Source organism: Melopsittacus undulatus, chromosome 2 (genome assembly GCF_012275295.1).
Source record: "Melopsittacus undulatus isolate bMelUnd1 chromosome 2, bMelUnd1.mat.Z, whole genome shotgun sequence".
Taxonomy (NCBI): Eukaryota; Metazoa; Chordata; class Aves; order Psittaciformes; family Psittaculidae; genus Melopsittacus; species Melopsittacus undulatus.
In genome coordinates, this window is record NC_047528.1 from 50,393,141 (window position 1) to 50,406,401 (window position 13,261).

Sequence of the window (13,261 nt, forward strand, 5' to 3'; positions counted from 1 at the left end):
TTACAACAAGAGGTTACTTCTTAGTTCTTCTGCTAGTAGTTAGCATTAACATCTAAGCATTATTTTGCATTGTTTTAATCAGCAGTTCTACTAAGATTAGGACAAAAAATAGGTGACGTTTCCATACATAGCTAATTTGCTATTATTTTTCCCAGTCTCATTTGCTTTGTCAGACAATAATGTGTAGATTCCCTCAGCTTTGTGATACAAGCATAGCAGCTGACGATTTTAGGTGTCACAACACATTCTAGTTTAGAGCAGTGAAACACTCACATCTTTTTTACATCTGATTTTTTTGCATGGTTGATGATGATCCTAAAGGAAACAGTGAATGCTTTGCTTTCAGGAGATGGCAGGTTTGGAGCACAAGGTCATGTTTGTATCAGGGAAGCATTCATGTGGGGCAGTGATGATGTACCAGCCTGCAAAAGCATTGGATGCACAGACAAAAGGTCTTGGCTTTGGTGTCACAAAAAGAAAGCCGAAGCTGGTAGAACACGTGTTTTAACCTGATAAAAATAAAGCTTCCTTTTATCCCCTAGTCTTAAGGATTTGTTATCTAAGCTTATTTCAGTTAGAGCTTTTTGTAAAAAAAATCCTTTTCTTTCTGCAATTCATTTTTATCATTAGTACCTTTGCACTGAAGAAATGTATTTTAATCCAAATGTATACATACATGATTGTGCACAGGGCACCAGTTCATTATTTTTTTCCTCTCTTTCTTATTTAAACTTTTTCAAGATGTCTCAAGATGTCAAGTTTGAGTAAACATGACAAAAACTTTAATGGATGAAACAAGTTAACAATTATATAGCAAGTGTCTGATTCCAGTACAATGTGGTTGAATAAGAATGAAACAAAGATTGCCATGAAACACTAATCTCTTTCATGTGGAGAAGATGCAGGTTGTTATTATGTAGTTATTTAACATGACATAATATCACAGAGCCATTTCCCTCTCTATGTGCTGGTGCCTGTGGCTCAGCTAAACACCAGATGGACCTTTCCCAACAAGTGAGAGCTGGCACCTCAGCCATGGACACCAAGGTGAATGTGGCATTTCATATTTTCATCTTCACTGGATTTGGGGAAAGTGGACAAGGGAATCGTACATCTGAAACTACAGTTTATATTTACTCTGCCTTTTTTTGCCTAAACTAAGGGTTCTAATCATAAAAGTGATATGATTCACTGCACCATAATCCAAGAGCCTTTGTCTTGGACTTGGGATTCACATTGTCTCTTTTTCCTGCATGCTAAGTGAGTAAAACTCAGCTGCTTTTGTCTACTGACAGAATGCATGCAACTGCCCTTACCATGACAGCAAAGAAATAATGTCCCAAAGTGCCGAAGTCTACTTGGTAAAACAGCCTATTTCATTTCTTTCACAGTAGCTGAAAGGAGGAATTTGCCTAAAGGAATGATTCTGGAAACTTCCTCTTCTCTGAACTCCTAAAATGATGCCACCAAGAAATTTTGTTAGGAAGAAATAGAACTAATTGGTGGTTAAAAATATGAGTGACCTGAAAACAACCAGTGTAATGTAGTGTTCTCCTGAACAAGCACAGGAAAAGGGAGCAGCAAATCCATGTATAATCGGTTATTCAGATCATTACCTTATGTTGTAAATAGGTAGAATGAAGAATGGGCTGGCTCTGTTTAGAACATGGGCTGCAGTTACTGAGCAGCACTGAAAGCACTCGAGCCAAATTCTTGAAGATGACCTCATAGACATTTCATTTGTGATCAGTTTATAGATTGTAGGTGAAGAAGGGATGGACAGCAGACACTGTTATGATAACAAACTCAGTTCTATTACAGAAGTATTTTTCTAAATTATCTCAGAGACAGAGTTAACACTGTGTTAGTGAAACCTGCAGGTGTCATAGCCTGGGACAAAGCCTGAGAAATAATTGGAAGGAATACAAAGAGATTGAAAATATGGGCAAAGAGCTCTCTTCTAAGGGTTCATACAGAAAATGAACAATCACACACTCAAAGGAAACAGAGAAATCAAATTCCCAGGCAGAAAAGTTAAAATTGGAGCTATTTAATGGACAATGGAAAGGTACAAACTAATATTTATTACAGAAAAAAGAACAAGCTAAATGAGCATGAGTTTACTAACTGTATTACACAGAAATATCTAATATGACGACCTGAATTTCAAGCAGAAAGGGGAGATATTGCATAAGGGTATAAAAGCTAGGTAGAAAAATATAATTCAGAAAAGGAAACTGCTTCACACAGTAGCTAAACCTTCATATCTAGCTTTGTACAAGCCTTCCAAACATGATGAGAAAATAAGTTCTTCCTGCAGGAGCGGTATAGAGGGGATTTGCGCTGTGAAGAAAAATCTAGGTTTTCAGGAATATGTACTAGATGTCCAAAGGTGATTTTTTTTCTTTAGCTTTAGTAGTTTTGACATTAAAAAAATATTTTCCATAAAATAGCCTAAAGATATTCAGTAAGTTGTAATTTGGAAATAGAAAACAACCATCTATCAGTAAATTTCTACTTCACAGAGAAGGTTAATCTGTAGTTTCTTTTATTTTATGTTATGGTTATTGTAAAAAAATATCCAGAAACTTCAAAGCATGAAAGATTCATTTCACCATCCCAGAATTCTTCGCTATTTTTTTCCCAACAAATTGAGTTGTAAGTCATTTTCAGGTGGTTTCTCTGATAAGCTTAGGCGAGTGTAATTTCATGCAGTGCAATTCAGACTTACATTCCCACTGTGAAACAGAACTCATCAGTCTGTCTTCTGGACAGAAAGGCAAAACCCCTCAGAATTTCTTAGTGTCAGTTTTTTGTGGTTTGGTTTTTTGGTTTGTTTTTTTTTTTGCAGTGCAGCATAACTTTTTCCTGGGAATGGAATGTACCTTGTGTTTGTTTCTATTTATGGCCAAGAACAACCAATGTAATTCAAACAAAGCTTTTAAAACTATTTAGAGATCTATGTAGTTACTAATAGTGCCATATTAATATTGTGGAGAATTAAATGCTCTTTTAGCTGAAGAATGAAGGCAGCAGTAAAAGTTTTTATCCTTTCTACTGGAGACTGGCATGGATAACAGACTGATTCAGCATCCTCAGCATAGTTCTTCAGTTTGCCTGCAAGATACCACTTAATGCAAAACATGGGTGGAGCTCCCTAACTTGTCTCTTTGTCTCATGCTGGCCACCAAACAGTCATCAGAGGGTATGAACAGAAGCCAGGATCCTGCAGTGATCTCTGCATGGAGAGAATACTTTTCAAGACTGGAGCCATAATACAGCCATTATCAGTTTGCCTTAAGATTGAAGACTTAATCTTCTTATCCAAGGCCAAGATGTAAGGGCTGCTTTCAAGAAGATTATGTTTGCTTCTTCTAAATCATACAAAAATGAGAAAAAAAGAAATTGATTACTTGATTAATCTTTGAAATGGTTGGGGGCATTCTGTCAAGCTGATACTCCTATTTTGCTATTGACTAAGAAGTACCAGTCTTTTGCAGCAATTAAAAGGGTAAAGAGAGTTCATTATGCACTATTTTCACATTCCTACTGATTCCTACTGGAATTCCTTATTTCACTGAATTACCTCATCTTCTATTCCAGAATCTCCATTTTTAGAGAAAGGGCCATACTATTGTAGAACTTTGAGGTAGAAGAAAAAAATAAGAAATGGTGGCAAAAGCTCTTCATTTTATGTTTCAATGTCATTTTGATTATCGCATGACATAGATAAAGTGACAAACATGTATTTGAAGATTAATTGCTTTTCAGCCAATAATACAAGGCCAATAGCCTTGTAAAGACACACACCAGCAAAATCTTGAGCAGAAAAAATTGTTGTCATGGATCAATCATCCTGATTTTATTCTCAAACTATTAATAACATTAGAGTGTGTGTTGAGTGAGTTATCATAGATCCTTCCAGTATTGAATTATGAAATTAAATTTCAGTTTATGGAAACCACATAATATAAGAGAATTACCTGTTAAAAGTTGAATTCTTCAAAGAAAGTTGATTAACTGGTTTATTTGGATGAGACGTTGGCAGGAATGATGAAATCCTACAAAGGGTAGGAACAATCATGTAACAAAAGTGAAGAGACAAAGCAGACACAGAAAATAGATTCTTAGTAGGAGATATTGTGGCATCAGCTGATGGATTCAAAATATGAAGACTGGTGTTTGGAATAATTTTGTTACTTGGGTTTAATTTCTTTGTTCTCAGAAAAATATTTTTATACAGTTGTTTGAGCTGTTTGAAAATAATTCTAAAAATGTTTGTAGTTTAACGCAAGCTCTATATGATTAATTGTTCCCTAGCCCGTTTCCTGGTGCCTGATGGGCCTACTGCTGCCCTAAAACATAATGAGCACTAACTTTCCCATTCTCCACCTCATTACTTAGGTGTAAGATGTGTGAAAGCAAGAAGACTTGTTAAAAGAGCATTCAGAAGTTTAATTTCTTCTACTATACTTAAAAAGAGCTCTTCATGGGAGATCCTCTTCACTTCTGGAGTTGGGATGGCCAAGAAGTTTGGGGTTCTTTAATTTAGGCAAAGATAGATGAAAGAGGCTCTAGAGAAAAACAGAGATTGTGGAAGTCTGCGCACACTGCAGCCAAACTGCAAACCCCTACAACTATGTAGCAGTTTCACTTCTCTGCAAAGATGTTTTTTTACTTCTTGTTGCATCCCTATACTACTGTCAGTGATCACTACCTCCCATATATGAAATAATTTCTTCTACTGCTTTATTTCTCTTCTTTTTCAGGAAATTTTTATGAAATTTGTGGCATCACAAATGGTTATGTCCCCCTCAAAAACACTTCGCCTCTGTGCATTATAGTAGCCTCTATTGTGTTGCAGTTCGTTGCACTGTAATGAAAAGCATAAAAACTTTCAAGGCAGTTGACGGTGATAAGGTTACATTTGCCTATTCCACCAGACATGTGCACTTACAGAATAAAGCAACATATAAGTATTTTAGACTGAAGTGGTCTTCTTCTTTCTCTAACTTTATGTGATGCTTCTATTGAATGTTTTCTCAGTTGTCTAGAGGAGTTTCTGTGTGTCATCCTTTCTGCTGCTGCTGAACCCAGGACAGTTGTGATTTTCTTGCAACTTTAAATAATAGTTCTATTTTGAAATTCTATAAATCATTAATTTTATTTTTTTTCAGTGAATACAAATTACTTTCTGAAAAATGTTAGGGCTTTTTCTTTAATTTTTTTTGCTTGTTTTATTATAGGAGCCTGATGATAAGGTCCTAACCCTATATTTACACTCTTAAGTTTAATCACCTACTTTTTGGAAGTCTGCTCCATGCAAGTTAATAAGATTTGTTAGATGCCTGGTCATTTTGAAATTACTCAAACACCAATTTTGGTAGAGATGCTTAGTTAGAGTTTTTTTGAAAGCTTGGTCCACATACCTAGCTTTACACATAAATCAGAAGCTGTAATTTTATTAATAGCTTGTAATTTATCATCTGTTTCTCTTAACACCCATCTTATGCTCATCATTTACAAACAATAATCAAGAAAACAAAAAAGTTGGCATCAAGTATAAATAAAATCAAAATGAAATTAAATAGCATTAGAAGGAAACTGTTATCATGCCAGGGAATTCAAAGAAATTTGGCCCATTAAATCAGATGAACTAAATATATCCAGTAACCCTCTTCAGACAAAGCCCAAAATTTGCAAATCCTTTTTCTCTCTTTGAAAGAGAGAAGTGTATTTCACTTCACCTTGGATTAAGAAGAAAGTATGCACTAAGTTTTCCAGGGCTAAAAATAGAATAGGACATGACTGTAAGCAATAGGGTCAGAAATCCCCCTGCAACTGGCTACTTTGAATAATTTGGGAAGCAAAAAGAAAACCCATAATGTTCAACATTTTAGAAGAGGTCCGTACTATGATTTGTTCAACTATACACAGATATCAAAATCTAACCTACACTCCCTTAAACATATTCACTTCAACCCAAAACCAGGCATCTAAAATTCCCTCTTATTGCTCTGTCTTTTGGTACTATAATGACTAATTCATGCACAAATATCTCCATGTGTATGTTTGAAGGTAAGCAAGAAGAATCCACCTTTTTTTTTTGCAACTGGAAAGTAGAAGGATGTTACTGGGCAATGGTGTGCAATTGCCTTGTAGAATAATCATAAGAACCAGGTTGAAAGAGGCATTAAGAAAGAATGGTGAGGAAAAAACGCTAGACTAGGCTCTGCATAATCAAGCAAACGTGGTTCTGTGCTCACCAGGAGGAAGAAAAATGTTGCAGAAAAGTAGGTTAAGTATTACCCAGGTACAAGTCAGAAATAGAAGAGGAAGTCCTTGATAATCTGGAAGTCAAACCCCCAGATAAGCAGAAGGGAAAACTGAAAAAGGGTTGAGATGGAAAAAGAGAACTACCACAGCAGGAGATAATGATCAAATTGAGCAGTTAGACATATTGTGCAGTAGTATCAGGATAAGAAAATGATGTGAATTATGGTCAGTTAGTCCTGCTTGCAACAGCTGAGAAGCTTGAAATGCAGACTGCATGCCTGAGAGCAGTCTTATTAACTGCATGTCTGTGATCTCAGTGCAAAACAGAAAAGCATCTAAGAAGAAAACCAATTCTCTCAAATAGAGAGAGAGAGCAGCAAAACTGTTCTGATCACTCACAAGTACCCAGAAGTACTCACTAAGTCTTGTTTGCTGTTCACTGACCTGTGAATTGTTTTACTGACTTAAAAAGGGCATTATGCTGAGAGTGGTGCAGAGGGCTGTCGAATGTCTTAGTTGTGCAACATCAGCAAGAGCACACTAGCTCTGATGAGAAAGAAAGAAGTGCACACATAATATTGGCAGTCCTGGTCAATGATAAGTTATACAATAATTTGAGGTGACAAGTGACAACAGATTGACACAACATGTTTCAGCTCCTTCCTGCACTAACAAACATGAATGGAATCAAAGACACTTTAAAGTTTATAGTAAGGTTATCACTATCTGAATTTCTTGACAATGCCAATCTCCTAGACACAGCAAGTAAGTATATGCAGATTCCTTACAGGTGCCTTCCCACATGACTAATGAATTATCTGGGCTGCATGTTTGCACTGAGTAAAGGGTAGGGACTTGGTGGACTAGCATGAAAAGGAGAGTATTCTACTAGAGAGATTAATAAGATTGTAGGGATAGCAAAGCAGGTGACTCCAAGGTTGATAGCTTTGTCTACTTGAATAACTTCATCATATTCCTACATCGAACATTTTTCAAGTAAGTTCAAAGGGTAAAATCCCACAAGTAGCCCTGGGCTATTTGGAAATAACAAAGCAAAGGAATCTGTAGAAACAAAACATGTTTTTTCAAGTTGCCCGTATTCTTGGTCCTTCCTCATGAAATGCAAAAGGCCAAAAAGAAATTGAAAGCATGCTTTAAAGACTGACTATTTGCTGGGGAATTTCCTGTGCAATAGAAAGCAAGATGTTGGTTATCCAGGACACAACAGAGTATATAATGCTTTGCTTATGCTCCTGTTTCATTTCATGATGCTAATGAATCACAACATGGAGCACGATACACTGGACAGCAAAACAAAGTCTGTGTGGATAATATGCAAGTACAGAGATTGAAAGGGAGCATCTTAAATTGTTTTGCTGATTGCTAAAGTGAAGAAGAATGTCAGATTTTCAAGGTATCCTAGTAAGGGATACATTAAATATTCATTGCTGGTTTCTAATAATCAACCACAGGCTCCTCAATACAATGTACAATGTCTTGTTAATATATACAGACTAGGACAGAAGCAGAACAATACTTTATAAATAGCTCACTATCTATTTATAGGATCAATAAATCCCGACTGCATTATGTGGGCCCAAATCATGTGAGATCACCTTGTAGCTCCATGTTAACATTTCCTCTTTTACAGTCTTTCAAATGCTCATTAGATTTTCACAAAGCTACTTGTAAATATAAATACCATATATAAAATATTTAACAGATGCTGAAGTGCACCTTGTGATGGTGACTATGGTCTGGAATGACCTGTTTATGGGATGTGTGCCCACATTTCTGCTGAGTATTGCACCTACAGCTTTTGGAACTGCATAGTAGAAAGTAAATTTAAATCTTCAACCCACCATTTAAGTATTATTTTATTTTATTTTAAATCTCTTCCTCGTACCTCCTTCTTTATAGCCACAAAATGTGTCGACAGAGGGGTCCTCACTAGTGTCTGTGTGCCCTACCTCCAAGCCATGGTAAGAAAAACAAATGCAGGTATTTAAGTTTATAATAGTTGGGGGAATTACTGTCTCTACAGTAAGAACAGGGATTATTCTCAGTGTCTCTAAGTTAAGTTGTGTGCTAAAGAAAAACGTGGTCGAAAGTACTAACACTAGATGACTACATTATATGAAGTATATAATTTTCCTGAAATTGTTTAATTGGATCATATTAAAACAAACTAGTTCTGTGTAAAAGATCCATCTTTCTTCTTCCTTCACACTCATGTCCACATAAACAAACAATTGCCTAAATATATAGTAAAACTAGATGCATTGTCTTGTTCCCTCACATTTAACAGAAGGGCGAATTACAACAGCAAAATGCCTTTATTACACTTATTATAAAGTTACACCTTAGGTACTATAAATTTTGGCAAGTATTCTAATGGAAAGTGAGGACATTGTAGCACTGGTTTGAAATAAGTGAGTACTTGATGAAAGAATATTTGCTGAGTTCAAACTGGTTATTTGTTCACTCTTGCGTGAAGCGAAACTTCTATAAAATTATATCCAACAATCAGGTTTGCGGTTTCCTTTTATGGAGAGATAGACTAAATATGAATTTACTATTCAGGCTTCATTTAATCTGCTGTGAATTTTAGGTTGATGTACAAAACAGAGGTAGACTCTACAAGCATATCAAAACATTCCTTTTAATATTTTTTCCTTATAAATTCCCAGCAGGTACATGGTAGCTGTTTGGTTTTTTTTTCTTTACCCAAAACTGAGCAAGAAAATGCATTCTGTGTTGAACTGACAAGGACCTAGAAGGCACTGGAGTTATAAATATAGAAGTTAAAAGAAAATGTTAAGCTGGGAAAAAATATAGCGTAAGATTATTTTCTTTTGCTCAGACATTTTGCCATAGTAATGTAAAACCCAGCAATTTCAATTATCACAATAAACTACTGTAATTGTCTTGATTTGCAGTTCTTACTTTCTTGAGTGCAGAAATCACTCATACAAAATAACATTTATGTGTTATAGTTTAGATCTGTCAACAGCCCTTGAAAATTCTTATCCTATATCATCCTCAGTGGGATGGAAGTGCTCTGCAGTACATACTGAAGACCCTGTCCCAGGCGCGCATTTCCCAGCCTTTTGCTGAGATTAAGTGCATCATCTTTTCTTATCATTTTAATATATGATACATTCTCAGCTGAAGATTTTGTATTAAATGAATTTGGAGGGCATGGGAAGGAGTACCTGCTTCCTCCATTCGCTCTATACATCAACCTGTGCTACCAGGAACCATGGCCATTGACTGTGTGTCAAGATGTGATATCTGCACATAAAACCACTCTGTATGGTGTGGGCTGAGTTGGTCCTGAGTACACCTGCAGCCAGCCAGGGCAAGGGATTTTGTATTTCTCCCCCAGCATGCCAAGTTCTCCTCTAACAAAGTGAAAGATGTTGTGCAGTTTGTTAAATAACATGTCAGTCCCTGCTAGATGGCAAAACCCCAATTCATGATGAACCTGAAAGGACCACAGAGATTGGATTGAATAGTAATCTGACTCATGTCTCTAAGTGGCAAATGACTGATTTACTGCTGCCTAAATTAGATAAACCAGTGAAAGTAAAATACAGAACTGTATAATGGCTACCTGACAGTAAATTTGTATTTAAGCCAATTCACTGCCATTTGTCTTTATCTTATTAAGCCACCTGACTTATAAAACATGCTGGAATACAATTTATATACAGCAGTATAATCCACCTCGTGGTCTGGTTTCCAGAACCACAAGGATAAACACGCTCAAAACCATAAAGGCACTCTCAATGCCAGATATCCATTTATAACGCCTGCTGAAAGATGTCTCATCATTACCATCTCCGGTATGGATGAACTGTCAGCTACAGTACCACAACCTCTTTCCAAACCTTTTAAAAGTAAGTGAAGTTTCAGTCATGTCCAGAACACAAAGGTATTTCACAAGCTGGGAGATTTCCTTGTCAGTGCAGTACTTTCATTCACTTTTAGGGAAGAAGACAGAGACATCACTGTGAAGTTAGTACTAATGTAAATATTTGATGGAGAGACCAAGTTTTCAAATGAGTACGAGAAATGCCACAAACTTGGTAGTGTGTTGTGTGTATAAAGGTGGACATTGGAACACATTCTTAACCTGACAACTTTGGTCCAGGTACCACAAACCACCATAAAAAAGTACAATTTCCCCATGCCAGACCATTCAACAAAGAGTACATTGTTTCCGAGAGTATCTCTAAATGTCATAAGTAGAATACTAGTTCTTAAAGATCTATGTCTTACAAGGCTGCTGAAACATTTCTAATGAACAACTAGAAGGTAGAAGACACCTGTTTTTCTTTCTTAAACAGCATCAGAGTGAACAAAATAGATGCTGCACTGACAGCTACCAAGGTTCAAGTTTTTATTTACATGGGCAAATGCTGTGAGGTTCAAAGCTGTGCAAGGTCTCCTGGCCATCACATGTATTGCCTGGATTTGATACATTGCTTCCAGAGCAAAAGAAAGAGTAAAGTTGCTTATGCTTACTTAATTTTCAGAATACCTACATAAGATATTTTAAATGTAACAACCAACAGTAACTGGATTCTATAACATGAGTATCGCTGGCCCAGTAATCAAACTGGGATCACCTGCTGATTCCTCATATCAGTAAAATGCGATTTGATGTGTGGGGTTAATATCACTTACATGTTTAATTCTATATTTAGGCACCAACATCTGATGTAGTTATTTGGAACCTTTTTAGAGATAATAGAGAGAAACAAATACAGGGTTTAGTCAACCGCAGATTTAAGGAGGTATAAGTGTCTCAGATTTTAGTTAGAACAATCAGGAAATTATTATAAAACACACAAATGAGAAAGCTTGGAGTTGTTTTAATGTCAACACTAAATGCTATGTATATTTGCCTTTATTCTCTCTGTGTTATCCGTGGTCAGTGACATTGACTTTCCTCCAACCTCAGAAACACATTTCAACCAGACTTTGTTCCTTTTATTTTTGTGTAGAACATTTGGGCTTTCAAGGAGAACAGAAAATGGAGCTGTGAGGGTGGCTGACTTTTTTCTTAATACAGAAAGGTCAGTCTTTACTAAGTAGATTAGGATATGTCAGGTGACCCAGACCTGGCCTACACTAAGTGCCAAAACACCAGGGTTGATCCGGCTGTTCTACTACATTGTCAACCACTGCAGGCATAAAACCCAAAGACAGCTTTAGCAAATAATACTGGAATAATAAGAGTACAAAAATATAGAAATATTTCCTTGTACAAAATGACTCATGGAAGTGGGCTCCTATAATCAGTCCTTTACAACCCATGTTCCTATTTCCTCCTGGCTGCATGAACAGACTTACAAAATGGTGAGATCAGTGACATTGCTGCTGCTAGAGATCAGACAAAAAGAACTCCTGGGCACCTATTGTGATAAGGAAAAGTTGAAGACGTTAAAAGTGAAAAGACCTTATAAAGAGAATACATTGAGCTGAGCCTGGAATCTTGAAGCATATAAAGTAGTCTCTTAAACCTTAGAATTGTCAAGTGTCTAGGGCAGTGAAAGAAAACCTGAACCAGGATAATTTCCCTATAGCTGGATTTCTTCATTCAGAGGAAAAGCATTAACAAGACGTTTCATATATTATCTCTCCAATTTAGATGTATATGTTCCCTCTGTAGCAGTTGAAAATAGATACGAAAATTTTAACACTATTTCTTATGAACTTTGGTGCACAAGAGAGAAATTTCTTCAAACTTCCATTTTTTTTTTTGACATACTATTCTTGCTATACTATCATTTAATGGAGAGTCACATGATACTGATTTAGCATACAAACCCCTTATGTACTCCATTTTATTTCTTTTTTGAATGTCTGATTAGTAAGTGGCAACTGGAGATCATTATTACAGAAAGTTATTACGTTACTTACTCATCTAATATGCTGGTTTTATCTCTCTCAGGAAAAGTTTTAAAATAAGAATATCATCAGCAGGAGAAAAGTCCACACGTTGGACTAAATAACACTTGGCTATGTCACTGAAAGTACAGTAATACTTGCAGAAGGCTGTGTTAGTTTCATGCATTGCATATATTATCTTTCATATTCTGTGAATGGTATGGTTTGGGTTTGATTTTTTTCTAATAATGTAAAAATTCAGTATACCAGAGAAAAAAGAGTCTTTGGAGATGAAGCTTTCATTAATATGGTAGGATACAGTGAAGATCAGATTAAACTCTGCAGATGGATTTTATAAAAAAAATAAAAATTAGATTTTATTCCCTTTTATTGATTAATTAGACTATAAATCTCTAATTAACTTTTTGTGAAACTGAGTTAATTTTTCCCATAATACAATTATTGTCTAAGATCCTTGCTCTGAGCAAGACTGTTTACATTGTACTGTGTAGAATACAAGACCAGAATTAGATACTTCCATGTTCTAAAATACTAAACATAATCCTGCATTTAAAATGTGATTTCTTCCTATTTTTACATGTTACATGTTACTTTTCATACAGTAACATTATAATGAGAATTGCAGCTTCTTAATTGTTGAGTCTTAAAATCTGTGTAATTTGACAAAATGTATCAAATCATGGTACACAAGAGATTTAAACCTGAATTAATGATAACTTTTTATTAGTCACAAATTTGCCAGATAGATCTGTTTCAGAATTAGGAGAATCGAGGATCTAATAGCAATGCAATTTTGATTGTTCAGTTTATGTTGGTATCATTTTATAAATGCTTAAATTTTATATTTCTATAGCAAACCCCTTGCTGTTGTACCTTAAGTCCCAATTATTTATTAACTTCTTGTGGGTCCCAGTTAAATTACTTGCATTTAGTATGAACAGTAACTTTAGAGTCTATTTCTAGAGATGGTAAAAAAAAATAAAATTTAAACCACTCAAGAAGAGTAGAAAAACCATTTGAACATTGATTTGTTCGAATGAAATGTAGAGAAATTTTGGTCTGAAAA

The 13,261-nt window shown here is 35.6% G+C and overlaps 1 protein-coding gene and 1 pseudogene across 1 annotated transcript in view; both read left to right on the forward strand.

Annotated features, from left to right (window-relative positions):
• GPC6 (glypican 6) overlaps positions 1-13,261 on the forward strand; it is a 710,559-nt gene that overhangs the window by 499,363 nt on the left and 197,935 nt on the right. The gene's annotated exons all lie outside the window — the stretch shown is intronic.
• LOC115945783 (uncharacterized) lies at positions 9,374-9,496 on the forward strand (annotated as a pseudogene).